The 27790-nt window shown below is 47.9% G+C and overlaps 1 long non-coding RNA gene across 1 annotated transcript in view; it reads right to left on the minus strand.

Moving 5' to 3' along the window:
* LOC147121160 (uncharacterized) overlaps positions 1-27790 on the minus strand; it is a 54691-nt gene that overhangs the window by 13467 nt on the left and 13434 nt on the right. Inside the window, exon 2 of the long non-coding RNA XR_015077497.1 lies at positions 19489-19572. This is a non-coding gene — a long non-coding RNA (uncharacterized LOC147121160). The remainder of the gene's footprint in view (positions 1-19488; positions 19573-27790) is intronic.

A 27790-nucleotide genomic window follows, 5' to 3' on the forward strand; every position in this document is an offset into this window, starting at 1 on the left:
GCATGAAAAAACACTAGTGGGCAAAATAAAGGAAAATCCCAAGGTGTTTTATAAGTATATTAAGGGCAAGAGGATAACCAGGGAAAGAGTAGGGCCCATTAGGGACCAAAGTGGCAATCTGTGTGTAGAGCCGGAAGATGTAGGTGAGGTTTTAAATGAATATTTTGCATCTGTGTTCACTATGGAGAAGGATGATGTAGGCTTAGAAATCAGGCAAGGGGATTGTGATATACTTGAACAAATTAGCATTGAGAAGGAGGAGGTACTAGCGGTTTTAGCAGGCTTAAAAGTGGATAAATCCCCAGGCCCAGATGAGATGTATCCCAGGCTACTGTTTGAGGCAAGGGAGGAGATTGCAGGAGCTCTGACACAAATTTTCAGAACCTCTCTGGCCACAGGGGAGGTGCCAGAGGACTGGAGGATAGCTAATGTAGTACCATTATTCAAGAAGGGTAGTAGGGATAAACCAGGGAATTACAGGCCAGTGAGCCTAACATCAGTGGTAGGGAAATTATTGGAAAAAATTCTGAGGGATAGAATTAGTCTCCACTTGGAGACGCAAGGATTAATCAAGAATAGTCAGCATGGCTTTGGCAGCGGGAGATCATGTCTAACCAATTTGATTGAATTTTTTGAGGGGGTGACTAGGTGTGTGGATGAGGGTAGTGCAGTTGATGTAGTCTACATGGACTTCAGTAAGGCTTTTGACAAAGTCCCGCATGGGAGACTGGTCAAGAAGGTAAAAGCCCATGGGATCCAGGGAAATTTGGCTCATTGGATCCAAAATTGGCTTAGTGGCAGGAGGCAGAGGGTGATGGTCGAAGGTTGTTTTTGTGACTGGAAGCCTGTGTCCAGTGGTGTACCGCAGGGATCGGTGCTGGGTCCCTTGCTGTTTGTAGTGTACATTAATGATTTAGATATGAATGTAGGAGATATGATCAGTAAGTTCGCAGATGACACGAAAATTGGTGGAGTGTTAAATAGCGAGGAGGGAAGCCTTGGGCTACAGGACAATATAGACGGGTTGGTCAGATGGGCAGAACAGTGGCAAATGGAATATAACCCTGAAAAGTGTGAGGTGATGCATTTTGGGAGGACTAACAAGGCAAGGGAATACACAATGAATGGTAGGACACTAGGAAGGACAAAGGGTCGGAGGGACCTTGGTGAGCATGTACATAGATCCCTGAAGGCAGCAGGACAGATAGATAAGGTGGTTAAGAAGGCATATGGGATACTTGCCTTCATTAGACGAGGCATAGAATATAAGAGCAGGGAGATTATGATGGAGCTGTACAAAACGCTAGTTAGGCCACAGCTGGAATACTGTGTGCAGTTCTGGTTGCCACACTATAGGAAGGATGTGATTGCATTGGAGAGGGTGCAGAGGAGATTCACCAGGATGTTACCTGGGCTGGAGCGCTTCAGCTATGAAGAGAGACTGGCCAGGCTGGGGTTGTTTTCCTTAGAGCAGAGAAGGCTGAGGGGGGACCTGATTGAGGTGTACAAAATTATGAGGGGCATAGATAGGGTAGATAGAAAGGAACTTTTCCCCTTAGTAGAGGGGTCAATAACCAGGGGGCATAGTTTCAAGGTAAGGGGCAGGAGGTTTAAAGGGGATTTGAGGAAAAACTTTTTCACCCAGAGGGTGGTTGGAATCTGGAACTCACTGCCTGAAAGGGTGGTAGTGGCAGGAATCCTCACAACATTCAAGAAGCATTTAGATGAGCACTTGAAACGCCATAGCATACAAGGCTATGGAACAAGTGCTGGAAAATGGGATTAGAATAGATAGGGCTTGATGACCGGCGCAGACACAATGGGCCGAAGGGCCTCTTTCTGTGCTGTATAACTCTATGACTCTATGGGAGAAATATTCGGTTGGTTTGCACCTCCCGTTAGTGCCTTAAGAGGGCGCTAATGAGGCAGAAAGCAACTAGCGCCTGGGCGCGGTGGTGTCCGTGCCGCTCGCAAAATTGACCAGACATTTTGCGGCGGTGCTAAACAATACCGCCCCGATCTCCTGCGCCCGCAGATCTTGACGTCAGTTGAGCGTGCAATGCCCTTGTGGCGTCCCAGACCGGATATTGACTGGCGCCCCCCCTCCTTTCTGCCTGGCGCAAGCAACGACAGGTAGACTGGAATGTTTCCCAGTCGGTGTGGGGCTGGGGGGGCGCTATTTAAAGGTGGCCTCTTCCTGGCTTTTTCTGTGGTAGACATTTTTGCACCACTCATTCTGACAGAGAGAGAGATTCTGAGAGAGAGAAGAAGAGACTTCTGCATAGAGTCAATGCTGTGTGAAGTAGTTTAGGCTACTGAGCATCACTTTGCAGGTACTTTTGGATTTGACCTTCATTACTTTGATTACCAAGAGGCTATGGGGGCTGCACTGATTTGGGGCGTCGTCCTGCACCTGCAGAATCAGAGGCAACATAGACGCAGAGAGAGAGTGGCAATCATGGCCAGATGGAGGTGGGCCACCAGGCCTCTGTACAGGAGACCTTACCCTCCCAGGGTATTTTGCCAACAATTCTCCTACAGTAATTTGTCTGAGGAGCAGTGTTTGTGCAGGCTGCGCTTCAGCAAGGAGGTAGTCACTGAGCTCTGCCACCTGCTGCAGCCAGATCTGCAGCCTCTACTGAGGACCAGGACGTCTCTGTCGGTGGCAGTGAAGGTCACAGTGGCTCTGAACTTTTATGCCACCGGCTCCTTTCAAGCAGCTACTGGGGACATCGCCAATATCTCCCAGTTCGCGGTCCATTGCTGCATCTGTCAGGTCACAAATGCCCTCTATAAAAGGAGACGCCAGTACATCTCTATCCCGATGACCCAGGCCAAACAGCATGAACACGCATTGGGTTTTGCGAGGATAGCGGGCTTCCCCATGGTGCAGGGTGCCATTGACTGCATGCATGTGGCATTGCGTGCACCGCATGAGAATGCAAAGGATTTCCGCAACCACAAGTGGTTCCACTCCTTAAACGTCCAGTTGGTCTGTGACCACAGACAGCTGATACTCGCTGTCAATGCCTACTATCCTGGCAGCAGCCACGATGCATTCATCCTGCGCCAGACTGCTGTGCCAGAACGATTCCAGGCACCGCATAAGCCAAGTGTTTGGCTCCTCAGGGACAAGGGTTATCCACTGTGCACCTGGCTAATGACACCGCTCCGTAACCCCAACACCCCTGCTGAGCTGCGGTACAATGAGAGCCATCTTGCCACCAGGAACATCGTTGAGCAGATGATTGGCGTGCTCAAGCAACGGTTCCGCTGTCTGAACCACTCAGGAGGAGCCCCGCAGTACTCGCCTGAGCGAGTCGCCCTCTTCATAGTTGTGTGCTGCATGCTTCATAACCTGGCAATCCTCAGGACCCAGCCAATGCCACCAGGCCTTGGAGCACCACCGGAGGAGGAGGAGGAAGAGGAGGAGGAAGAGGAGGAGGATGATCTTCAGCAGCACCAAGGCGGGAGGGAGGCCCACAATGTTGAAACTGCAAGGGCCGTTCGTCAGCGGCTGATAGCAAGCCGCTTCTAGGCCCCTGCTGAGGCAATGGCTTCTGCCATTGAGAACAACCTGAATGAAACCAACCCACAACCCCTAAGCCGGCCAAGGCAGCAATGAGTCCAAAGACCAAACATATACATTTTGAATACATTTATTTTACAAACTCTGTGTGTGTCATTTCTTCATGACAAACTAATAGAATCAAACACAAAAAATCATTCATTAACATAACTGGTTCTCACAACCTGGAGATAATGTCCAAAACACTAAACAAAAGTTTGAACGCAAACCTCGGCCTTTAATAAAAAATTGACCAACATTTTGTCACACCTCCTACTTTTTGCCCTTCGAGGGTGATCTCCTTCCATTGCGCACTTCCCCCCTTCCCACCCTACTGCTCCTCCGTAATAGGGCCCCAGTGGCTGCAGCAAGGCTGTTGGAAGGCTGCTGATTGTCAGATCCTGAGACTGCAGATGCCCTTGAAGGACGGCCTCGACCAGCTCTGTGTTGTGTCGGTACCTTTCTACCTAGACACAATTTAGGACTCAGAACTCAGAGATTCAAACATGAAGTGCTTTATTGGAAGGAAAGGAAGTTCTGGCAAGTTCCGAACAAAGAGAGCTAAACTTAACAGAGAACACCCAACTATTTATCTCCTGTGACAGCGCCACCACAGGTGGGAGGAGAACACAAAATACATAACATTTCCTCCCCTCTTAAATGGAAGGTCCACATTATTCCTCAACAGGTAAGTTACTTTCAATGCACTCAACGAACCTAGGGTAGAGGTAGACTGCCTCAACCCCTGACTTTACCCTGGGGTTTATTCTGCCCCAGTCTTGTGGGTAAGTCACTAAGCCTACAGATCCAAGCGTCTTGGAGGCCGCCGCTCTCTGACAGGATACCGGCGGCCATCGCTGGCTTCCACAGCAGTAGGCATTGACACAGGCCTGGATGGAGAAGGTGCCTGTGTTAGTCGAAAGTCAGGAGTTTGCACAGGTGGAACAGCCTCTTTGACTTCCTGTGTTGGAGAAGAGCACTGTGGCAAAGGATGCTGGTTTGCGGTATCATCCGGAAACAGTTCAGGCCAACCAGCCGTTGGAGCCTCTGTGGCTGTCTCTGCTCCTAGCAACAGTTGATCTGTGTGTCTTCTCCAGACGACGTCCTCAGCAGTCTCAACCATGTAAGACACAGGGCCCGTCTGTGCGATCACCGTAGCAGGAACCCATTTTGGTCCAGTGTTGTAGTTTCGAGCTAGGACGTGCTCTCCTGGATGAAACCGTCTCTCCTTGGCTCTTTTCTCTCTCTTTTCAACTTGAGCTTGTTGTTGACGATGGACAACCTGCTCTGCCCTTGGAGGTTTGAGTAAGTCAAAACTTGTCCGCAACTGCCTCTTCATCATGAGCGAAGCGGGGGACGTTTTGGTTGTGGCATGCGGCTCGTTCCTGTAGGACAACAGGAAGCTGTTCAGACGTTGGTGGATTGAGCCCTGACCTTGCGATGCCTTCAAGGCGTGCTTCAAAGTTTGCACGAACCTTTCTGCCTGGCCGTTAGTAGAGGGATGATAGGGTGCAGACCTGATGTGTTGGACACCATTCACATGCAGGAAGGTTGCAAACTCCTGTGATACAAATTGTGGACCGTTGTCACTTACGAGTTGTTCCGGTGAGCCATAACGGCTGAACATCTCACCAAGTTTCTCAATTGTTTTCTCTGCCATGGTAGACCTCATCACAGCGACCTCCGGCCACTTGCTACGAGCGTCTACAACCACCATAAACATCTCTTCGAAAGGACCGGCGAAGTCCACATGTACTCGCTGCCACACTTCTGCAGGCCAATTCCAGGGGTGTAGGGTTGCCAGCTGTGGAACATTCCAGACCCGTTGACATGGGGAACATGTTTTGGCTTTCTCCTCAATATTCCCATCGAGACCTGGCCACCAGAAGTAGCTTCTTGCCATTTCCTTCATCCGAACCATCCCACTGTAGCCTGTATGAAGTTGTTGCAGTATAGGTTCCCTCAGAGGTGGTGGAATGATGACACGGCGTCCCCAAAGAAGACAACCTGCCTGGATGGAGAGCTCATTTCTTTTTGAAACGTAAGGTTTCAAACTAGGAGAATCTCCTATAGCTCTCCCTCGAATGACATCGTCCATTACCTCAGACAGGACTGGATCGTTGCGGGTGTACCTTCGCACCTGAACTGCAGTGACAGGTGCTCCCTCCACTTGTCTAAAGTAGAAGATGTTTATCTGACGAGGCTCTGGGGGAGTAACAGGCAAGGGTAGCCTCGAGAGACCGTCTGCGTTGCTGTGCAAGTCTGATTTGCGATATTTGATGTCATATGTGTGTCCTGACAACAGTAAAGCCCACCTTTGCACCCTGCTTGCAGCGAGAGACGGAATTCCGGTGTGGGGCCCGAAGATTGAAGTCAATGGACGGTGGTCCGTCAGGAGTGTGAACCTTCTCCCAAACAGGTACTGATGAAAGTTTTGAATTCCAAACACGATTCCCAAGGCCTCGCGCTCAATCTGCGCATAGTTACTCTCGGCCTTGTTCAAGGTGCGTGATGCGAAGGCGATAGGTTTCTCTTCACCCGAAGGCATGATGTGGGATATGACTGCTCCCACACCATATGGTGATGCATCACATGCTAGCTGCACGAGTAGCTTTGGGTCGAAGTGTGTCAGGACCTCCGATTTCAGCAATGCTTTCTTTGCTTGGGCGAAAGCTTCGTTGCACAGTTCAGTCCATTTCCATGTTTTGCCTTGACATAACAACTGATGTAACGGCTTCAGCAATGTTGCTAAGTCTGGAATAAACTTCCCATAGTAGTTAAGTAGCCCCAGAAATGAACGTAACTGGCTCACATTCTGGGGTGCTGGGGCCTCCACGATCGCCTTGACCTTTGACGGTGCCTTATGCAGGCCAGTAGTGTCAATCACATGCCCCAGGTGCTCAACTGAAGACTGAAAGAATTCACATTTGTCTTTACGAACTCTGAGTCCGTACTCTTTCAGTCGTTGTAGTGTTGCATCCAAGTTCAGAAGATGATCCTCCTCATTTGTTCCAGTGACAAGGATGTCGTCCAGGTAGCACTGGACTCCTGGCAGTCCACTCAAAATCTGATCCATTGCCCTTTGGAATAGAGCAGGGGCCGACGTAATTCCAAACAGAAGGCGGCAGTACCTGTATAGCCCCTTGTGTGTCACAATTGTCAGCAGCTCCTTTGATTTGTCATCGACATGCATTTGTAGATAAGCCTGGCATAAGTCTATTTTGCTGAACTTTTGCCCTCCGGCCAGGCCTGTAAAAAGATCATCAATGAGGGGAAGAGGGTACTGTTCCGCAGACAGCACCGGGTTAATAGTCACTTTAAAATCCCCGCAGATTCGAACAGATCCATCCTTTTTCAGGACAGGAACAATGGGTGTGGCCCATTTGCTCACGCTCACAGGCTCCAGGACTCCATTCTCGACTAAGGCCTCCAAGTTAGCCTCAACTTTTGGCCTAATTGCATAGGGTACAGGTCAGGCTTTGTGAAACTTCGGCTTGCTGTCAGGTTTAATGTCCAGTCTCACGCTGATCTTTTTCATGCTCCCAAGTTCCCCATTGAAGAGTTCTGCATGTTTGTTTAACACTGCAATCAGACCTGACTCCCCTTTTGACATCATGCGGACTGCAGGCCAGTCCAGCGTGATTTTCTCTAGCCACGCACGTCCCAGTAGCGATGGGTAATTTCGCTTTACCACATATAGTGGCAGTTTTGCAGTCTGTCCGTTCAATTTAACTGTCACCCCAATGACGCCTCTCATGGCCACAGGTTCGCCAGTATACGTCTTTAGCACAATGTTTGTTGGCTGAAGGGTAAGATGCTTTATCATTTTTTGTAGACAGTGTCTGAAACAAGGGACACAGCCGCGCCTGTGTCCACCTCCATCCGCACTGATTGTCCCTCCACCAGTGGTGACACCCAGTAGCCATTTGAATCACCTGTAACCGTCAGTATGTGCACCTCTTCCTCCTCAGAGGTGTCGCTCCCCTCTGTTTTGCTTGTTCCATCATACTGCACTGAATGAACACTCTTTTTCCTCTCCTGTCCAAATACAGACATTTTACTTCCATGCTTCCCAGCTCTGTCTGTTCTTTTTTTACCTCTACAGGCGCGTTCAATGTGACCCTTTTTGCCACAATTTCAGCATTCCAGCTCCGTACACCAGCAGTCATTAGCGTGATGGCCCGTTTTCCCACAACGGTAACATGTGCCGTTCCGCGCACCTTTAGGCTCAGACGACACCTTGTGAACTCTCCCTGTTGAACTCAACTGGTGAGCCTCCTTTTCCACCATCTCCATGGAGACACTAACTTCAATGGCCTTTTCAAGAGTAAGGTTGTCCTCAGTAAGAAGGCGCTTCTGTGTGGCTGCATTTTGCAGACCACACACGAGTCTGTCTCTAATGGTGTCCTTCAGCACCTCCTTGAACTCGCAGTGTTCTGATAACCTTTTTAAAGCAGCAATAAACATCGTCACTGATTCCCCCTCCTCTTGATTCCGTTTGTGAAATCTAAATCTCTCAGCAATAACCAGAGGTTTTGGTGAAAAATGTGCTCCAAGAATTTCCACTAGTTGCTTATATGTTTTAGTTCCTGGCTTATCTGGCTGCATGAGGCTGAGAAGTAAATTGAATGTCTTCGGCCCGATTACACTCAAAAAGGTAGGCACGACCTTTTCATTTGCCACCGCATTCGCCAATACAAAATACTCAAAACGTTCCGTATATGCACTCCATTGCTCCACATTTTCATTAAGATCACCGATGTTTCCTAATATAGTAGCCATCTCACGTTTCAAATTAAAATTTCTGTTTACTCACTGTACCCGTAACGTACACAGATTCATCCGCTCCTCGTTGCCACTTGTTGTGTCGGTACCTTTCTACCTAGACACAATTTAGGACTCAGAACTCAGAGATTCAAACATGACGTGCTTTATTGGAAGGAAAGGAAGTTCTGACAAGTTCCGAACAAAGAGAGCTAAACTTAACAGAGAACACCCAACCATTTATCTCCTGTGACAGCGCCACCACAGGTGGGAGGAGAACACAAAATACATAACACTCTGGGTCTGGTGGGCCCAGCTGCAGACTGCACCAACTCTGCATGGGCGGCAGCAGTCTGGGCTACAGGCGGTGGCAAGTGCAATGGGGAAGTGACAGTGGTGGCAGCAGGAATGCTGTCATCTTGAGAGAAGACAGCAACTCCCTGCTCAGCCGACACACTGGCACTCCCACGGGGCAGCACATCAGCATCCAGAGCAATCTGTGGAGCACAGATTGCTGGCCTGCTGCGGCGCGGTGAGAGCCCCAGGGAAATGTGTCCGAACCAGCGACAATGGCAGCAGTCAGTGCTTGCGTGACCTCAATCTGAGTCTGCATGAGAGCAGTCTGAGATGGGATCACGTCAGCCAGTGACTGAATTGCAGCACTAAGCTTTAGCGTGGCATCTGCCTGTGCTACAGCGAAGTGCTCCACACTCCTTGCCAGTGCATCAGTGCATTCGGGCACCCTTCCCACTGCACCCATGAGCTGAGTGTGCATGTCCACCGCCTGGGTATTCATTTCAGCGATGAGCCGCTCCTCCTCTGCGTCCAGTGCAGCAGGACTCACTGGCCTACTCTCCCTCCAGGGAGAAGGCTCCTGAGCTTCCCTACCCCCATCGCGTTGCTGCAGCCCGCTAGGTCCCGGAGCTTCACCCTCATCAGACCATTCCCCCCTGCTCCCCTCCAGGGAAGGCATGTTCCCAGTGTAGGCATGGGCTGCCTCGGGAGAGGGTGGCGCTGATGCTCTTGCTTCCTCTTCCTCCTCACCTGGAGCTTCACTCCCACTGACAGCTTGAGGGCCCGTCTCCTCAGCTGGTGAATCGCCATCTGAAAGCAGGGAGGTACAAGAGTGGCTTTAGCGTGAGGACAGGGGGGCAGTAAGGGTGGAAGGAGTGCAGCGATTTAGTAAGTTGGATTGAAAGTGTCAAAGGCTGGTGGAATGAGAGAGGAGAAAAAGGTGATGACCTTACCATTGCTGTCCAGAACGGGGTCGGCCTCTCCAGGGGCGACGGGACCGATCACCCAGCTTGCCACAATCCTGTGGACGTGCGCCTCAAGATCGCTGAGGGGTTGCAGCTGAGGCAGCCCTCCACCCATTCATTGCTGCTGTCTCCTATTATGAGATAGCTTGGCCTGCAATAAAAAGGACGGCGTCTGAGTAAATATACAGCCATGGTCTTGCCTGATGTGCCTGCCATAATTGAATAGCCCTTAATGTAAGCAGCCATGATCTTGCCTGATGTGCCTCCCATAGTTGAATAGCCCTTACTGTATGCAAAGTGTGGAATGTGCGTGTGTGTTTCATGAGAGGTCCATAGGTGTTGGATGATTGTTGGGCATTGGGGTTTTAAGACCCTCTGGCCATAGGGTGAGGTTGAGTTGGAGGGATGGAAAGGTATTGAAAAAAAGCCACTCACCCTGACAACCCGAGTGAGGTCGTTGAACTTTTTGCGACATTGTATATGGGTCCTGGTCACCATGCTCCTTGAGGAGACGTGCTGAGCCACCTCCCTCCACACTCTTCTGTAGTCGCGCGGCAAAGGCCTTCTGCCACTCTCAGGGAAGATCTTCTGCGCCCCACCGCGCCAACCAGAGCCTCCAAGGCCTGCTCGCTGAAGTGCTGAGCTCGTTCTCTCACCCTCTCCATAGTCCTTGGCTGGAAAATGTAGTCACAGGTCTCTCCAGGCCGCGATTCAAGGCTCCAATGAGCAGGATGTGGCTGGAGAGCAAGATCGACCTTCCCCTTTAAGAACTGTCCGGCACCAGTGTATCTGTGTTCCATCACTAACTGACATCACCTCGCTCCTCGGCCTTTGCGCCTTAAGACAGGTGTGCAGTGCCTGATTTAGCGTTCCAATCACCTCCAGGGGCGATAAATGCCAAGTTTGCAGTCGGAGGTGATAATTAGCGGCAGGCGCTAAACTTTGCACCCGGCCGATAATCGCGCCCCAAACGGGGCGATACTGAATTTCTCCCCCTATGACTCTATAACAGTTATACCCGGTTTAATGTGGTCAATTTATTTCTCATCACTTCAAACTTTGCCGTAACTAAATTTTAAATCTTGGTTCGTGATTCTCCCTTCTCCCTCTCAAACCTAATATCAAATTCAATCAAATTCTGATCACTATTTGCAAGATGTTTCCTTACCATCAGATTGTTAATAATTCTGGTTTGTTACTCCACTAAATGCAGTACAGGTAGACTATCCTTTATCCGAACTTCCGAAAACCGAAAACCTCTAAAAACCGAAAGTTTTTTCGTTCAGCGTAAGTCGTGCGCACGACGCCGACCCCCGCCCCCGACCCCCCGCTGACCCCCCCGCCAACGCCGACCCCCGCCGACCCCCACCCCCGACGACCCCCCCGCCGACGCCGACCCCCGCCGACCCCCACCCCCGACCCCCCGCCGACCCCCACCCCCGACAAATTTCCCAGTCTTATAAAATACCTTCTGAAATCCGAAATTTTCCGAAAACCGAAACACGGCTGGTCCCGAGGTTTTCGGATAAAGGATAGTCTACCTGTATAGCCTGTTCCCTTGTTGATTCTGAAACATATTGTTGTAGAAAACTGTCCTAAATACATTTTAGAAATTTATTGCCTTTACTACTTGAGCTGTTCTGCTCAATTTTACACCCATCTATTGCATCATTCCATTTGAATTGCTGCGGTATGTCATTTATCGTATCCTCAGCAACCTAATCACTCTGGTCATCACCAATAGTAACCTGCAAATGTGATACTTCATTTCTATCCACAGCTTTCAATGTGGTTGACCACTCAATTTACGTCCACTGCTTCTCCTCTGTGGCACCAACCTTTCATAGTTCCGTTACTTCCTAACTGAATCTAGCTTGCCTCTCTACTACAATTCCTTCTCCCCCAAGCCTGCATGCTTACCTTAAGTAAACCCAAAGTTTCATCCTTGACTTCCTCCTCTCTCTCATATACATGTTGCCTCTTGACATTATACACAAACATGGGATCAGCTTCCATATTTATGCTGATGATGCGTTTGACTCCATGACACTTGTGCTGTCCAACATGAAGTTGTGGATAAAGTGAACATTCTCCAGTTCAACTTTGGCAAGACAGAACCAATCCTTTTTGTCATTGACAGAAACTTCACATTTTAGCCCAAATCCACCCTCCAACCTGGTTGCTCACTCAAGCTGAACCCAACATTGCGCAAGCTTGGTATACTGTTTGATGTTGAACTGAGCTTCACACTTCACATGCCATCAATCACCAAGATTGCTTAGTTCTACCCTTGCAATATTGCCTACCTTTACTCCATCTTGCCCCCAACCACCGGTGATTATGTGAATAATCCATATTCACACCTTTGTCACCTCCAAGCTTGATTTTTTTTAACATTCTCCTTGAAATTCTGCAAAGCTCTACCAGTCAGAATCATGGGAATTTATAATGGGGAACAAAGAAATGGCAGACCAATTAAATGCATATTTTGGTTCTGTCTTCACAAAGGAGGACACAAATAACCTCCCAGAGATGTCGGGGAACATAGGGCCTAATGAAAGGGAGGAACTGAAAGAAATCAGTATTTGTAGGGAAATGGTGTTAGGGAAATTGACGGGATTGAAGGCCAATAAATCTCCAGGGCCTGATAATCTACATCCTAGGGTACTTAAGGAAGTGGCCCTAGAAATAGTAGATGCATTGTTGGTCATCTTCCAAAATTCGATAGACTCTGGACTGGAGGTTAGCTAATGTTACCCCACTATTCAAAAAAGGTGGTAGAGAGAAAACGGGGAATTACAGACCGGTAAGCCTGACATCGGTAGTGGGGAAAATGCTAGAGTCCATTATAAAAGGTGTAATAGCAGACCACTTGGAAAACAGTGACCGGATCGGACAAAGTCAACATGGATTTACAAAGGGTAAATCATGCTTGACTAATCCACTGGAATTTTTTGATGATGTAACTGGTAAAATAGATAAGGGAGAACCAGTGGATGTGGTGTATTTGGACTTTCAAAAGGCGTTTGATAAGGTCCCGCATAAGAGATTAGCGTGTAAAGTTAAGGCACATGGGATTGGGGGCAAGGTATTGACTTGGATAGAGAACTGGTTGGCAGACAGAAAGCAAAGAGTTGGAATAAACGGGTCTTTTTCTGAGTGGCAGGCAGTGACTAGCGGGGTACCGCAGGGATCGGTCCTTGGACCCCAGCTATTCACAATATATATTAATGATCTAGACGAGGGAACTAGATGTAATATCTCCAAGTTTGCAGAAGACACAAAGCTGGGTAGGCGTGTGTGCTGTGAGGAGGATGCCGAGAAACTCCAGTATGATTTGGACAGGTTGGGTGATTGGGCAGAAGCATGGCAGATGCAATATAACGTGGATAAATGTGAGGTTATCCACTTTGGTGTCAAAAACAGGAAGGCAGATTATTATCTGAATGGCAATAGATTGGGAGAAGGGGAAGTGCAACGAGACCTGGGTGTCCTTGTGCACCAGTCGCTGAAGGTAAGCATGCAGGTGCAGCAGGCGGTTAAGAAGGCAAATGGTATATTGGCCTTTGTAGCGAGAGGGTTTGAGTACAGGAACAAGGATGTCTTGCTGCAGTTGTACAGGGCCTTGGTGAGACCACATTTTGAGTATTGTGTGCAGTTTTGGTCGCCTTATCTGAGGAAGGATGTTCTTGCCATGGAGGGAGTGCAGCGAAGATTCACCAGGCTAATACCTGGGATGGCAGGAATGACGTATGAGGAGAGATTGGGTCGATTGGGCTTATACTCGCTGGAGTTTAGAAGAATGAGAGGGGATCTCATTGAAACTTATAAAATTCTAAAAGGACTAGACAGACTAGATGCGGGAAGGATGTTCCCGATGGTCGGGGAGTCCAGAACCAGGGGTCACAGTCTAAGGATAAGGGGTAAGCCATTTAAGACAGAGATGAGGAAGAATTTCTTCACCCAGAGAGTGGTGAACCTGTGGAATTCTCTACCACAGAAGGCCGTAGAGACCAATTCATTAAATATATTCAAGAAGGAGTTAGATATATTTCTTAAGGCTAAAGGGATCAAGGGATATGGAGGGAAGGCAGGGACAGGGTACTGAATTTGGATGATCAGCCATGATCTCATTGAATGGCGGAGCAGGCTCGAGGGGCCGAATGGCCTACTCCTGCTCCTATCTTCTATGTTCCTATACACAAACTCCGCCTCATGAGAATTATTTAAAAAAGACATTGTGATAACCAATGACAGAGAATGAACAGGTTATCATGCATCTATAGCCCATCTTTTGTAAGAAATCTATTCCACTTATGTATAAAAAAGCTATTTGTTAAAACTGAAATTTTTCATTTAGAAAATCATTTTTACCCACTTTGGGCCTGCGCCTTGTGACATTGATTATTAATAGTTTCAGTTTACCATCTGATCTTACTCACTGATATATTACTGTCAGAAATCATTATTGGAAAATACTGCAAATTATTTTCTCTCACTGGATGGCTAGTTACATTTATTTTATTTTCATGTCTAGTTTTCAGACTTTTTAAAGCTTTTTTATATTGATTACAGTGTTCCTCTTTTGAATCTGCTTTGCTATCTGTGCTTTTGTTCCCCCAATTTATTTTATTTTATTAAATTGCGTTTTCTTTTAATTTTCTTTCACAATATTTCCCTTAGTATTTACTTTGCCTCTTGCTTCCATGCAACACAGTTTAAAATGTAATATTAGTAATATTTTGGATATTAGTGCTATGTACTTGAGTTGACATATTTATGTTAGTAGCATACAAAAGAAACACTATTTTTCAGTTTTGTGCATTGAGTGCTGTTGGAGTTTTGCTAAGTGGGAGAAAAATCATTTAAGTGTATTTTGTGAATTTTAGTGTGTTAAGAAGTCAATTATTTGAAGTAAGTTTAATTTTTTAAGGGTTTTTTAAACTCTTGGGCAGTTTAAACAGGAAGTAGAATCCGGGTATAAAAGGGGAGGGGCTAGTGCGGTGCACGGAGTGCTTTGTGCATTGAGTGCTGTTGGAGTTTTGCTAAGTGGGAGAGTTCGGGTAAGTGGCAGGTGAGGGTGTGTTTTTTGCTCTGTTTTCTTCCCCACTCCCAGGCTTAGACATCACTGCGGAGGCGGAGCAGCGAGACGAGTCAACCAAACAGGCTCCACAGACAGTATTCAAGGAGGAGGTTGGTGATCAGCTGGTTGGTTGGTTTTCTTCCTTCTCTTCTCTTTCATACCTTTAAGTTGGTAAGTCCTATTGAATAGTGGTGTGATATTATCATATATATCCAGGCAGGGTCTTCATAACTAATAATAAGAAATTAAATTAATTATATAGAATGGAGCAGGTGATGTGTTACTGTTGCGAGATGTGGGAGCCGTTGAACCCCATTGAGGCTAACGGTGATTACATCTGCGACAAGTGTTTGCTGCTAGAGGAACTCAAGTTCCATGTTATGGAGCTTGAGACCGAGCTTCGGACACTGCGACACATCAGGGAGGGGGAGAAGTTCCTGGACTCTATGTTTCAGGAGATGGTCACACCTATGAAGTTAATTACTGCAGATGTAGTCCGTGGTCAGGGACAGGACGGTGTGACTACGAGTGAGGAAGGTACAGGGATCCAGGATGTAGTGTTGAAGGAGACGCAGCCCTTGTTCTTGTCCAGCAGGATCGAGGTTCTTACTCCCTGTGAGGGCGGGAGCGGGGACTGCAGGGAGGATGAGCAACCTGGCCACAGCACCGTGGTACAGGGGGCCATTCAAGTGGAGGGAGTAAAAAGAAATGTTGTAGTGGTAGGGGATAGTATCATTAGGGGGATAGATAGGGTTCTCTGCAGTCAAGAGCGGGAGTCCCAAAGGCTGTGTTGCCTGCCTGGTGCCAGGGTTAAGGACATCTCTTCTGGGCTGGAAAGAAACTTGCAGTGGGAGGGGGAGGATCCAGTTGTCGTGGTCCATGTTGGTACAAACGACGTAGATAGGACAAGGAAGACGGTTCTGTTAAAGGAGTATGAGCAGCTAGGGGTCAAATTAAAAAACAGAACCTCAAGGGTAATAATCTCTGGGTTATTACCTGAGCCACGAGCGAATTTGGCTAGGATAAATAAAATTAAAGAGTTAAATGCGTGGCTCAAAGACTGGTGTGGGAGAAATGGGTTTTGCTTCTTGGGACACTGGCACCAGTACTGGGACAGGAGGGAGCTGTTCTGTTGGGACGGACTCCACTTGGCCAGTGCTGGGACTAGAGTCCTGGCGAATCATATAACTAGGGCTGTAGAGAGGGCTTTAAACTAATTAGTGGGGGGGAGGTTTCTAGAGAGCAAATCATAGAAATGACAACAGAGAAGGTCATAGACTTAGGTAGCAGTGGGGGAATTAAAAAACAGAATGTGTCAGGAAGGGACAGAAGGTATGCAGTAAAAAGTAAAGTACTAAAAAGGGAAAAAACAGGAACTAAGTGTTACAAAACATATTTGAAAGTTCTTTATCTGAATGCACGTAGCATTCGTAACAAAATGAATGAGTTAACGGCACAAATAATGACATATGGGTATGATCTTGTGGCCATTACAGAAACATGGCTGCAGGGTGACCATGACTGGGAATTAAACATACCAGGTTATTTAACAATCAGGAAGGACAGGCAGGAAGGGAGAGGAGGTGGGGTGGCTATGTTAATAAAGGAAGGAATCACTATAATACAGAGAAATGATATTGGGTCAAAGGAGCAGGATAGTGAAACAGTTTGGGTGGAGGTAAGGAATAATAAGGGGAAAAAAACACTAGTGGGTGTAGTCTATAGGCCTCCGAACAGTTGCAACTCTGTTGGACGGAGTATTAATCAGGAAATAGTTGAGGCTTGTAATAAGGGAACAGCTATAATTATGGGGGATTTTAATTATCATATTAACTGGACAAATCAAATTGGGCAGAGCAGCCTTGAGGAAGAGTTCATTGAGTGTATTAGGGATGGGTTTCTTGAGCAGTATGTAACTGAACCGACCAGGGGGCAAGCAACCTTAGATTTGGTCCTGTGTAATGAGACAGGATTAATTAAAAATGTCCTAGTAAAGGATCCCCTTGGAATGAGTGACCATAACATGGTTGAGTTCCATATTCAATTAGAGGGTGAGAAGGTTGGATCTCAAACAAGCGTGCTGAGCTTGAATAAAGGAGACTATGAAGGTATGAGAGCGGAATTAATTAGAGTGGACTGGGAAAATAGATTAAAGGGTAAGACGGTACATGACCAGTGGTGTACATTTAAGGAGTTATTTTACAACTTCCAAGAAAAATATATTCCACTGAGGAAAAAAGGGTGTAAAAGAAAAGATAGCCATCCGTGGCTAAGTAAAGTAATTAAGGATAGTATCCGACTAAAAACAAGGGCATATAAGGTAGCCAAATCTAGTGGGAGGATGGAAGATTGGGAAGTCTTTAAAAGACAGCAAAAAATAACAAAAAGATTGATTAAGAAAGGGAAGATAGATTATGAAAGTAAATTAGCAAAAAATATAAAAACAGACAGTAAAAGTTTCTATAGTTATATAAAAAGAAAAAGGGTGGCTAAAGTAAATGTTGGTCCCTTAGAGGATGAGACCGGGAAATTAATGGTGGGAAACATGGAGATGGCAAAAACACTGAACAATTATTTTGTATCAGTCTTTACAGTAGAGGACACTAAGAATATCCCAACACTGGACAAACAGGGAGCTCTAGGGGGGGAGGAACTAAATACAATTAAAATCACTAAGGAAGTGGTACTTGGTAAAATAATGGGACTCAAGGCGGATAAATCCCCTGGACCTGATGGCTTGCATCCCAGGGTCTTGAGGGAAGTAGCGGTAGGGATTGTGGATGCATTGGTAATAATTTTCCAAAACTCACTGGACTCAGCAAAGGTCCCGGCAGATTGGAAAACTGCTAATGTAACACCCTTATTTAAAAAGGGTAGTAGGCAGAAGGCTGGAAACTATAGACCTGTTAGCCTAACATCTGTGGTTGGTAAAATGTTAGAGTCCATTATTAAGGAGACAGTAACGGGACATTTGGATAAACATAATTTAATAGGACAAACTCAGCATGGTTTCATGAAGGGGAAATCATGTTTAACAAATTTGCTTGAGTTTTTTGAGGAAGTAACATACAGGGTGGATAAAGGGGAACCAGTGGACGTAGTGTATTTAGACTTCCAAAAGGCATTTGACAAGGTGCCACACAAAAGATTATTGCTCAAGATAAAAAATCACGGGATTGGGGGTAATATTCTGGCATGGGTGGAGGATTGGCTCTCTAACAGAAAGCAGAGAGTTGGGATAAATGGTTCGTTCTCAGATTGGCAACCAGTAACTAGTGGTGTTCCGCAGGGGTCAGTGCTGGGTCCCCAACTCTTTACAATCTACATTAACGATTTGGAGGAGGGGACCGAGTGTAACATATCAAAGTTTGCAGATGATACAAAGATGGGACGGAAAGTAGTGAGTGAGGAGGACATAAAAAACCTGCAAAGGGACATAGACAGGCTAAGTAAGTGGGCAGAGATTTGGCAGATGGAATACAATACTGGAAAGTGTGAGGTTATGCACTTTGGCAGGAAAAATCATAGAGCAAGTTATTATCTTAATGGCAAGAAACTGGAAAGTACTGTAGTACAAAGGGATCTGGGGGTCCTGGTGCACGAAACTCAAAAAGTTAGTATGCAGGTGCAGCAAGTGATCAAGAAGGCCAATGGAATGTTGGCTTTTATTGCTAGGGGGTTGGAATATAAAAACAGGGAGGTATTGCTGCAGTTGTACAAGGTATTGGTGAGGCCGCACCTGGAATACTGCATACAGTTTTGGTGTCCATACTTAAGAAAAGACATACTTGCTCTCGAGTCAGTACAAAGAAGGTTCACTCGGTTAATCCCGGGGATGAGGGGGTGGTCATATGAGGAGAGGTTAAGTAGATTGGGACTCTACTCATTGGAGTTCAGAAGAATGAGAGGCGATCTTATTGAAACATATAAGATTGTGAAGGGGCTTGATCGGGTGGATGCGGTGAGGATGTTCCCAATGATGGGTGAAACTAGAACTAGGAGGCATAATCTTAAAATAAGGGGCTGCTCATTCAAAACTGAGATGAGGAGAAACTTCTTCACTCAGAGGGTGGTAGGTTTGTGGAATTTGCTGCCCCAGAAAGCTGTGGAAGCTACATCATTAAATAAATTTAAAACAGAAATAGATAGTTTCCTAGAAGTAAAGGGAATAAAGGGTTACGGGGAGCGGGCAGGAAATTGGACATGAGTCTGGGTTCGGAATGGTCATGGCCCTGTGGGTAGTGGAGCGGGCCCAGGGGCCGTGTAGCCTTGTTCTGCTCCTACTGTGTTCTAATTCTGTTAGATTTCAGGAGATGGTTTTATTCCTGTTCCTGGCTGGGGTGGAGATCGCCTTTACAGAAGGTAAGTACTGTAACAAATATAGGGACAGAGTGATCTCCTGGAAGAATTTCGATCGCCTAGATGGGTCGGAGAGGAATTTCCCAGATTTTTTTCTCCCAAATTGGCCATTGGGTCTTTATCTGGTTTTTCGCCTCTCCCGGGAGATCACATGGGTTCGGGTGGATGCAGAGTGATAGAAGATTTGAGGTTAGGATCAGATCGGCCGTGATCTTATTGAGTGGTGGAGCAGGCTCGAGGGGCCGATTGGCCTACTCCTGCTCCTATTTCTTATGTTCTTATTTTCAAAAAGTCCCTCGTCCATAGGTTGTCACAGTGGCTCACATCCTTGGAACATCCACTATGCCACAGAGTGGCATGATATGCAATTGAGATTACCCATATGGAGAGTCCCTGATGTCAGCTACCAGGGGAAGCATGTAGAAGACAAGTGACAAGGAGGGAGGGTTACTCACCTCAGGTCATTCTTGTGCACCTGGTAGCTTGTGTGAAGTGCACTGTGTAATTCCTATCTCTGCACGGCAGAATTTTTAAAAAAGCTGTAATAAAAAAATGTTAATATGTAACATTAACATTTAACATGTAACATTTAATATGTAACATTAACATACTAGCTGCAGTGCCCGGCGGTGCCGAGGGTTTTTTGAGGGCATGTTGTTGTTGGAAGAGAGAGAGAGAGAGACTGGGGGGAGAAGAGAGAGACTGGGGGGGAGAGAGCGACTGGGGGGAGAGAGCGACTGGGGGGAAGGGTGAGAGCGACTGGGGGGAAGAGAGAGAGAGAGAGACTGGGGGAGAGAGAGAGGGAAAGAGAGAGGGGGAGGGAGAGAGAGAGAGAGAGACTGGGGGGAGAAGAGAGAGATGGGGGGGGGAGAAGACAGAGAGGGGGGGAAGAGAGAGAGAGAGACTGCTGGATTTAGTTCGCGATTAGCCTGGAGAGAGAGGGGGGGAAGGAGCACCTCAGGACTGGCCCGATGGACCCCTGCGAAGGAAGGAAGGAAGGAAGAAGGCGAGCTCTCCCTCCCTCTCCCACCCCCTCACTCTTTCCCTCCCTCACCCTCTCTCTCTCCCTCCCCCTGTCTCTCCCTGCTTTACTCTCTCTCCCTCCCTCCCCCTCTCCTCTCCCTCCCTCCCCTCTCCTCTCCCTCCCTCCCCCTCTTCCTCCCCCTCCCTTCCCCTCTCCTCACCCTCCCTTCCCCTCTCCTCACCCTCCCTCCCCCTCTCCTCACCCTCCATCCCCCTCTCCTCCCCCTCCCTCCCCCTCTCCTCTCCCTCCCTCCCTCTCTCCTCTCCCTCCCTCCCTCTCCTCTCCCTCCCCCCTCTCCTCTCCCTCCCTCCCCCTCTCCTCGCTCTCCATCCCCCTCTACTCACCCTCCCTCCCCCTCTCCTCACCCTCCCTCCCCCTCCTCCCCCTCTCCTCTCCCTCCCTCCCCCCCTCCTCTCCCTCCCTCCCCCTCTCCTCTCCCTCCCCCTCTCCTCTCCCTCCCCCTCCTCCTCTCCTTCCCCCTCCTCCTCTCCTCTCCCTCCCCCTCCCCCTCCCCCTCCCCCTCTCCCTCTCCTCTCCCTCCCCCTCTCCTCTCCCTCCCCCCTTCTCCTCTCCCTCCCCCCACTCCTCTGCCCCCCTCCCTCCCCACCTCCTCTCCCTCCCCCCTCCTCTCCCTCCCCCCTCTCCTCTCCCTCCCCCGCTCTCTTCTCCCTCCCCCCTCCTCTCCCTCCCCCCCTCTCCTCTCGCTCCCCCCTCTCCTCTCGCTCCCCCTCTCCTCTCTTTCCCTCTGTCTCTCCCTGATTTCCTCTCTGTCCCTCCTCCCCCTCTCTGTCTGCCTTTCCTGAGAGGCCGGCCGCGGTGAGCCGAAGCCCCTGTGTGCGGATCAGCGGCTCAGGGCTGGCCGGTGCGCGGCCTAGCGCGTGAGGGCCCGGCCGGACTCACCTTAGCTGAGGTCGCGCTCCGGGCCGCCGCCGACGTTGACGCGCGCGCTGACTCCCGCCCCGCCAGCCTTTACTAAGATGGCGCCGATGGCTACGCTCGGCTCAGTCCCGCGCCGCCAGCCTTTACCAAGATGGTGGCGATCGCGGGGCGGGCCCAGCGGGATGGGCGGTGCCTAGCTCGGGCATGGCTGGTGAGGAGAGGCCGATGCTTTGAGGCCTGCAGGTGGGGTAACCCTCCAAGGTTGTGGCGCCCGGCGGAGGCAGCGAGTCAAGAGGAAAAAAAGGGTGAAAGGTAGGAAAATTAATCAGCTTAGAAAAAATATTTACAAATTAATTTACTTTTTTTAAAAACAATTTCCCCTCCACACACACAGAAAGTGGGAAAAATAAACACACAGAAAGTGGGAAAAATAAATCAATAGTTTGAAATCAAGATGGCGGCCACTCACCTCAGCTCAGAAGGATTAGGCCCGCCCACACACACAATGAACCCCCCCCCCCCGGTGATGCACCGATTGGTCAACCATCACGTCACTCAACGCTAATGAGCGGAATTTTGCCGTTTTTTTAACCTTTTTTGTATACTGTCGGAACAATTTTTGTCTGACCAAAATGTAAATACACCTATTAGGCTCCCCTAATGATATGCTTTCATTTGATATAACCTATGTGTAGGTACGCTCTATAACTTTTGATTGTATAGCCAGACAGACAGACAGACAGACAGACAGACAAACAGACAGACAAACAGACAGACAAACTCTTTTATATATATAGATGTGTTATGGCATGCTCCCAAGCCTCTGGCTACGCTACTCTATTTTTGGCTGCTTGAGTGGCTCAGTGTGGCTCCTGATTTTCCCTTCTTGTGAAGAGGTGCCTAGAGTTCCCAGGATTATCATCACATCTCATAATGTGGGGAGTCACAGACCTGAATCTATTACTCAATGCCACTACATATTATAGCTCCAACAAGTTGTATCACCCTCAATAAATATTTTTTTAAATCCACAGTTATCCATCCACCTTAAAACAGGCTGTTAAAATGTAACTCCTGGCCCTGCAGTACACTATAAACAAATCAAGTAAAAATGAATGTAAAAACTCTGTTTTATTACACTATAAAACTATTTACATTTGATGATAATTTTAGATTTGCTTCAATGATATTCTGGAGAAATGTAGTAAAGAAATATTGTGCAATAAAATAATCTAATTTAAACACATTAAAAATAAATGATATTTTCCATAGGAATTTGGAATATTGAATTTACTCCACGTGAGGTGGACCTAATAACGCTCAAGTATCAAAGTCATCTGTGAATAGGGAATGTCTTTCTCATGTGATCTTTCCACGAGTAAAGATTTAATAAATTCTCAAAAGATGAAGTCATGAGCTTCTTCACATAATAATGAATATATATTCCTGCTTAAAACCTGATACATCTCTAACTGTTTCCAGTTCTGACGAAAGGTCACAGGCCTGAAACGTTAACTCTGTTTCTCTCTCCACGGAAGCTGCCTGGCCTGCTGAGTATTTCCAGCATTTTCTGTTGTTATTTCAGGTTTAACACTAGACTGGATTTACAGTTTGTCTACCATCTCGCTTTTAAAAAAAAGTGAGATATAGAAAAGGAGTATGTAGGTAAAGGAAGATATAATCATAATAGTAATTAGGCTACTGATTTACAATTTTAACAGAAAAATGGACAGAGTCCGTTTAAATTAAATTCCCAGAACACTGGGAAAAAAAATCCCTTAATGCTATGTAATAAAAACACAATTTGACTTTTCCAGTCATCATAAATCAGTGGCCCTGACAATAATACATTGTGCATTACGTGGCATTACACCTCTGTTATATAATAGCATATCCATGATTCACCATGAGCAATACCATGGGGGATCTGCTGAGATTAGGGTTGCAAACCCTCAAGGATTACCCTGGGGTCTCCAGGAATTGAAGAGTGATTTCCTGGACACTGCTGCAAGCAACTCAGGAGAAAAATCAGAGGGGCATTGAAAATATTTTTTCAATTTCTTTGAACACTTTCATTTATTAATTATATAAAACTAGTGGATATGGGGGAAAAGGTTGTTGTACTAGGCAGAGCAGTTGGAGATGGGAGATCATGGGATGAAATCTCCAGGAATACGTCCAACCAGAGTTAGGACACTAGCTGGGATACATAAAAAATTCTGGACATTGTTTGGATTACTGGTACATACTTTAAGGTAACTGTAAACATTCTTTGTATAAAAGCAAAGGAGAATAAAGCATTACATTTTTAAACTTAAATAACTCTGACAGAAAAGCATGTGTATATATATATATATATATATATACACACACACACAACAGCTTGTCATATATAACAAATAATAATCGTGCTATATGTTATACCAAACTGGCTCTGCTGCTCCATCAGTCTCCATCCCAGCCTTAGCCCCAGAATCCATCATCCAAACATCATCACCAGAAACACCTCTAGTCCTGACCTCAGCTCCAGGAACACTTTTGCACCTGGCCTCAGCCCCGGGAAGTCTTTTGCCCATCTCAGGTCTTGGGCTTTGCTGTTTCTAGTTGCCAAATTAACAAGAAACCCAACTCATTCCATCCCTGCTTCAACTCAGGCCCTTTGTTCTGCTCCATTCCAACCAATTTCCACCTATCCAACTCTTCTACTCCCTGGCATGTGTTACATTTCCCACTTAACTGCTGCATTCTTCATTGTGTGCTCTATTCCCTTACTGGCTGCTCCAATTCCAGCCCATGACCCAGACGATCCATGAGCAATACGATGAGATTTACTAGTATACATAATGTTTAGTGCTTATGTATGTATAATTTACCAATACAGGGTGGTTTTCAGGGCAGGTTCTTAGTGCCCTGATTAGGCAACAACCTCTAAAGTTATCTCAAATACATATTCTATATGCCACTTTAATCAAAAAAAGTTAGTAAATTTCACTTTTGTTTTGTCTGAAAACTGTAGATTATTTTGTCTAGTTTACCACTGGATGAGATATTCTTTAAAATGTTCTCAAGCAGCAACTTTATCACATAAACATAACCAATTTTTATCTTTTGTGCATGAAGGGAAGATGATTTATTAATAAAAAGTCTCTGAATTGAAGTTGCAAATTCATAAATTATTGTTTTACTTTCACATTCAAGTCTTAGAGAAATGAAATTCAGTGATTCCATACAGCGTCAAAGAAGCTGTACAATAGAAACATGAGGGCAAAAGAGAATAAAATCTTCAAATAAGAAGGCAACAACAACAACAACTTGTATTTATATAGTGCCTTTAATGTAGTAAAATGTCCCATGGTGCTGCACAGTATTTTAAGACAAAAAATTTAACACCGATCCACATAAGGATAAATTAGGGCAGGTGAACACCTCAGGGACTGGCATCAGTTGTCCTTTTTTTGCAGGTGTACACATTTTCAAAATGGTCATAGTATGTATGTAGTTTTAGCCAGGTTGCACAAAGATAGTCGCCACCTCCGTTCGACCAGTTCCCAGAATCAGCGAACCCGGCACCCACCCCCAGAGAACCGGCAGAGACAGAGGTCGCAGGGAGATTCAGATTCCGAAGACTGGTAGCGACAGCGGTCGTGAGGGGAGTCAAATCCCGGGGACCGGCAGAGACAGCGGTCGTGAGGGGAGTCAAATCCCGGGGACCGGCAGGGACAGCGGCCGTGAGGGGAGTCAAATCCCGGGGACCGGCAGAGACAGCGGTCGTGAGGGGAGTCAAATCCCAGGGACCGGCAGAGACAGCGGCCGTGAGGGGAGTCAAATCCCGGGGACCGGCAGAGACAGCGGTCGTGAGGGGAGTCAAATCCCAGGGACCGGCAGAGACAGCGGCCGTGAGGGGAGTCAAATCCCGGGGACCGGCAGAGACAGCGGTCGTGAGGGGAGTCAAATCCCGGGGACCGGCAGAGACAGCGGCCGTGAGGGGAGTCAAATCCCGGGGACCTGAAGGGACAGCGGTTGTGAGGGGAGTCAAATCCCGGGGACCGGCAGGGACAGCGATCATGAGGGGAGTCAAATCCCAGGGACCGGCAGAGACAGCGGTCGTGAGGGGAGTCAAATCCCGGGGACCGGCAGGGACAGCGGTCGTGAGGGGAGTCAAATCCCGGGGACCGGCAGGGACAGCGGTCGTGAGGGGAGTCAAATCCCGGGGACCGGCAGGGACAGCGATCATGAGGGGAGTCAAATCCCAGGGACCGGCAGAGACAGCGGTCGTGAGGGGAGTCAAATCCCGGGGACCGGCAGGGACAGCGGTCGTGAGGGGAGTCAAATCCCGGGGACCGGCAGGGACAGTGGTCGTGAGGGGAGTCAAATCCCGGGGACCGGCAGAGACAGCGGTCGTGAGGGGAGTCAAATCCCGGGGACCGGCAGGGACAGCGGCCGTGAGGGGAGTCAAATCCCGGGGACCGGCAGGGACAGCGGTTGTGAGGGGAGTCAAATCCCGGGGACCGGCAGGGACAGTGGTCGTGAGGGGAGTCAAATCCCAGGGACCGGCAGGGACAGCGGTTGTGAGGGGAGTCAAATCCCGGGGACCGGCAGGGACAGTGGTCGTGAGGGGAGTCAAATCCCGGGGACCAGCAGGGACAGTGGTCGTGAGGGGAGTCAAATCCCGGGGACCGGCAGGGACAGCGATCATGAGGGGAGTCAAATCCCAGGGACCGGCAGGGACAGCGGTTGTGAGGGGAGTCAAATCCCGGGGACCGGCAGGGACAGTGGTCGTGAGGGGAGTCAAATCCCGGGGACCAGCAGGGACAGTGGTCGTGAGGGGAGTCAAATCCCGGGGACCAGCAGGGACAGTGGTCGTGAGGGGAGTCAAATCCCGGGGACCAGCAGGGACAGTGGTCGTGAGGGGAGTCAAATCCCGGGGACCGGCAGGGACAGTGGTTGTGAGGGGAGTCAAATCCCGGGGACCAGCAGGGACAGCGGTTGTGAGGGGAGTCAAATCCCGGGGACCGGCAGGGACAGTGGTCGTGAGGGGAGTCAAATCCCGGGGACCAGCAGGGACAGCGGTTGTGAGGGGAGTCAAATCCCGGGGACCGGCAGGGACAGTGGTCGTGAGGGGAGTCAAATCCCGGGGACCTGAAGGGACAGTGGTCGTGAGGGGAGTCAAATCCCGGGGACCAGCAGGGACAGCGATCGTGAGGGGAGTCAAATCCCGGGGACCTGAAGGGACAGTGGTCGTGAGGGGAGTCAAATCCCGGGGACCAGCAGGGACAGCGATCGTGAGGGGAGTCAAATCCCGGGGACCTGAAGGGACAGCGGTTGTGAGGGGAGTCAAATCCCGGGGACCTGAAGGGACAGCGATCGTGAGGGGAGTCAAATCCCGGGGACCAGCAGGGACAGCGATCGTGAGGGGAGTCAAATCCCGGGGACCTGAAGGGACAGCGGTTGTGAGGGGAGTCAAATCCCGGGGACCTGAAGGGACAGCGGCTGTGAGGGGAATCAAATCCCGGGGACCTGAAGGGACAGCAGTCGTGAGGAGAGTCAAATCCCGGGGACCGGCAGGGACAGCGGCTGTGAGGGGAATCAAATCCCGGGGACCTGAAGGGACAGCAGTCGTGAGGAGAGTCAAGTCCCGGGGACTGGCAGAGACAGCGGTTGTGAGGGGAGTCAAATCCTGGAGACCGGCAGAGACAATGGCTGCGAGGGGAGTCCAAATCTCAGGAACTGACAGGGACAGCGGTCGTGAGGGGAGTCAAATCTCGGGGACCTGAAGGGACAGCGGTCATGATGTGAAGGAATAAGCCATATAACCTATTCAGAAAAGTACACCATTCTCTGAAAGAATTCTGGCCTTATTAGAAACATGACAAACTGGGAAACCCAAACTATGGAAAAACTGTGACAGCATTCTGGCTATTGAGATAAGATTGTTGTTGACACTGAATCAATAACCTTGTTGAAACAGAAGATTAAAGGCTCCTAACAGTCTGAACATTTGGGAACAAGACAATAGTTCACCCTGTATAAGGTGTTCTAATATACACTTAGTAAAGAAGCACAAATATATGCCTTAGTAAAGATGGCATCAAATAAAAAGCACCTGCTGTTACACCGTTTTTTATGGTAAACTTAGAATACCTAGAGGAGAGACACGATTCTGTAATGCTACCAGCTGAGGTGACTAAGAATTGCAGAAGTCAGCAGAAAAATGACTAGAGATAATTAGCTTACATCAGCAGAAAACCTTAAAGGAAATACCACTGGAAAAGGGTATAAATATTGAACTCTCAAATGGGATAGTAGACTCGTGTAAAGGGGCAAAGCAATTCTCAGCTTCAGAGACAGCTCTGTAAGTTTACAACTCTTTGTACCTCGGGGATCAAAGGTACTGTATTTGATATCCTGAATAAAACTGAGAACTGTAAAACTGTAGTGAAGTTAAGATTTGAGAGTAAGGATCTCTGATAAGATTGTAAAGCTTTCTCTTTTTGGAACTGTTAATGTTGCAATTGACTCACCAACTGTAAATTACATGTCGGTTCTTTAATAAATCTATATATTTTTAGAATTGTCTCACATAATACTTCTGTATCAAACTTACAAACTCAATCTCTGTACACTCTTTGGTGAGGAGTTGCAGAATTCTGGGGGTGTTTTCCAGACCCTCATAATATCCGGAATGTTACAGTCTAGCTAAACTTATTAAAAGTGCTATCTGGAGGACGGTAACATTTTCAGGTTGTTCCTTTCCTTTAGGGAGAAATAGTTCGGACCTTTAGACCCAATTAAGCATCTTTAGGATTCGGCTACCTCAAACTTTAGTTGAAAGTGAAGGTCTGAGGAATACGCCT

The sequence above is a fragment of the Somniosus microcephalus genome, chromosome 3 (genome assembly GCF_052327205.1).
Source record: "Somniosus microcephalus isolate GS21.2 chromosome 3, FLI_Smic_1.0, whole genome shotgun sequence".
In the NCBI taxonomy this organism is placed as follows: Eukaryota; Metazoa; Chordata; class Chondrichthyes; order Squaliformes; family Somniosidae; genus Somniosus; species Somniosus microcephalus.